The 2752-nt window shown below is 46.6% G+C and overlaps 1 non-coding gene across 1 annotated transcript; it reads left to right on the forward strand.

Moving 5' to 3' along the window:
* The first annotated feature begins 1887 nt into the window (after positions 1-1887).
* On the forward strand, positions 1888-1970 carry trnal-uaa (transfer RNA leucine (anticodon UAA)). Its single transcript has one exon. It is a non-coding gene; the product is annotated as a tRNA-Leu (tRNA).
* The last annotated feature ends 782 nt before the right edge of the window (positions 1971-2752 follow it).

Raw genomic sequence — 2752 nt, forward strand, 5'->3', positions numbered from 1 at the left:
ATGGTGTGTGACTTGGAGGGGAGCTTGCACATGGTGGTGTTTCCATGCATCTGCAGCCCTTGTCCTTCAAGGTGGTGGAGGTCTTCGGTTCGGAAGGTGCTGTCTGCGGAGCCTTGGTGAGTTGCAGCAGTGCATCTGGTAGATGGTGCACACTACTGCCACTATGCGTCAGTGGTGAAGGGAGTGAATGTTTCAGGTGGTGAATGGGGTGACAATCAAGGCGGCTGCTTTGTCCTGAACAGTGTCGAGTTTCTAGAGTATTGTTGGTGCTGCACTCATCCTGGTTTGTGCCTTGTAGATGGTTGACAAGTTTTGGAGAGTCAAAAATCACAAAATTATCACAGTGGAGAAGGAGGCCATTGGGCACATTGTGTCTGCATAGAATCATAGAACATAGAAAGTTTACAGCATAGGCAGGCCAAAAAACGAGGCACCCAGCTGAATCCCATTGTCCAGCATTTGGACCGTAGCCCTGCAGGTTCAGGTACTTGAGGTGCACATCCAGACTCCTTTTAAATGAGTTGAGGGTTTCTGCCTCAGCTACCCTTACAGGCAGTGAGTTCCAGACTCCCACAGCCCTCTGGGTGAAAAAACCTTTTCTCATCTCCCCTCTAATTGTTCAACACATCACTTTAAATCTATGCCCCCTAGTCACTGACCTCCCTACTAAGGTAAATAGACCCTTCCCATCCATTCTATCCAGACCCCTCACAATTTTGTACATTTCAATCAAATCTCCCCTCAGCCTCTTCTATTCCAAGGAGAACAACCCCAGTCTATCCAATCTTTCCTCATAGCTGCATTTTTCCAGTCCTGGCAACATCCTCATAAATCTCCTCTGTAACCTCTCTTGTGCAATTACATCCTTTCTGGAATCAGGTGACCAGAACTGCACACAGAACTCAAGTTGTGGCCTAACTTATGATTTATACAGTTCCAGCATAACCTCCCTGCTCTTATATTCCATACATTGGCTAATGAAGGAAAGGATTCCATAAGCCTTCTCAACCAACTTATCAACCTATCCTGCTACTTTCAGGGATTTGTGGACATTCACTTCAAGGTCCCTCACTTCCTCTGCACCTCTCAGCATTCACCCATTAATTGTGTCTTCCTTTGCTGTGTTTGACCTCACCAAAGGCATCACCTCACACTTCTCCAAGTTGAATTCCATTTGCCACTTTTCTGCCCACCTGACCAGTCCATTTCTCCAGCTCTCCTAATGAGCATTTCACCATGTGCCTTGAGCTGAGTTACTCATCACAGAATTCCCACTATCTGATTTACTCTTGTAGCCAGAGTATGTATATGAATGGTCCAGTTAAGCTTTTGTCAATGGTAACCCCCAGGATGTTGATGGTGGGGGGATTCAGCGATGGTAATGCTGTTGAACGTCAAAGGGAGATGGTTACATTCTCTCTTGTTGGAGATGGTCATTGCCTGGTACTAATGTGGTGTGAATGTTACTTGCCACTTGGCAGCCCAAGTCTGAATGTTGTCCAGGTCTTGCTGCTTCTGGACATGGACTCCTTCAGTATCTGAGATGTCCCGAATTTGTCCTTTTATGAAACCTTGGTCAGGACTCACTTGGAATATTGTATCCAGTCTTGGTCTCCTCACATGATGGGTGATATTGAGGCTTTGGAAAGGGTACAGAGGAGAGACATTCGACGAATTCCCAGTATAAGACATCTTGGTTATCAAGTTAGACTAAAAGAGTTGGGACCCTACACCTTAGAGAAACCTAGACTGAGGGGTGATCCGATTGAGGTTCATAAATAATGAAGGGTCCAATTCAGCATGGGAGAGGAGTCAGAACTTTATATTGTGAAAGGCCAGATGGCACCCGGATCACATTAAATTTCATTTTCAGTGGTTGGCTAACGTACCAGGATGGCCGAGTGGTTAAGGCGTTGGACTTAAGATCAAATAGACATATGTCTGCGTGGGTTCAAACCCCACTCCTGGTATTTGTGCTTACCAAATGTTACTTTTTATTTCCCTGACTTTTGCCTTGCACCATCATCTCTTCTGTCATTTAATCACTCTTGCCTTCCAACTGATCACAGCTTCCGATTATATGATCTGCCCCAGCACCGTTCCTTGGCTCTGCGCTTGCTTATAAACTGGTAAATCTTTAACTTAATCTCCTCTGTCCCCTGACAATGACCTTCTCATCCTTCCTGGATTGTGGTTCCTCACAGGATCAGCTGCGTCTCCGACTCACCTCCAGGTAACTGAAGGCCCTGAGCCTTGGTCTCTCTTTATACGCTAGCTGGTAGTTGATTCCTTGCAGGTCTGCCACCGCTCAGGAGAAGCTCAAAACCCAGATCAAGCAAAGTATCAAGAGGAATGTGAACAAAGGCTCCCTGGTGCAGAGCAAGGGACAGGGAGCCTCCGCCTCCTTCAAAATCAGCAAGAAGGAAAACCTAGGGAAAAGTGGGAAAGAAGGTGAAGAAACCAGCACACAAGAAATCTTCAGTGAAGAAACCAGCAGACAAGAAATCTTTAGTGAAGAAACCAGCAGACGTGAAAGTGACAACAAAGAAAGTAACAGCCAAGAAAACGAGCAGCAAGGCGGCGGCAACGCCAAATAAGGTGGTGAAGAAAGCAGCGCTTCAGAAAAAGTCTCCTGCGAAGAAGGTCAAAAAAGGCAAGAGTGCGGCGGGCGGAAAGGCGCTGAAGAAAGTGCAGACATGGAAGAGCAAGGTCAAGCCGAAAGCAGCGAAGGCTCAGAAAGCAGGGTCTGGAA

This window comes from Heterodontus francisci, unplaced genomic scaffold (genome assembly GCF_036365525.1).
Source record: "Heterodontus francisci isolate sHetFra1 unplaced genomic scaffold, sHetFra1.hap1 HAP1_SCAFFOLD_43, whole genome shotgun sequence".
Taxonomy (NCBI): Eukaryota; Metazoa; Chordata; class Chondrichthyes; order Heterodontiformes; family Heterodontidae; genus Heterodontus; species Heterodontus francisci.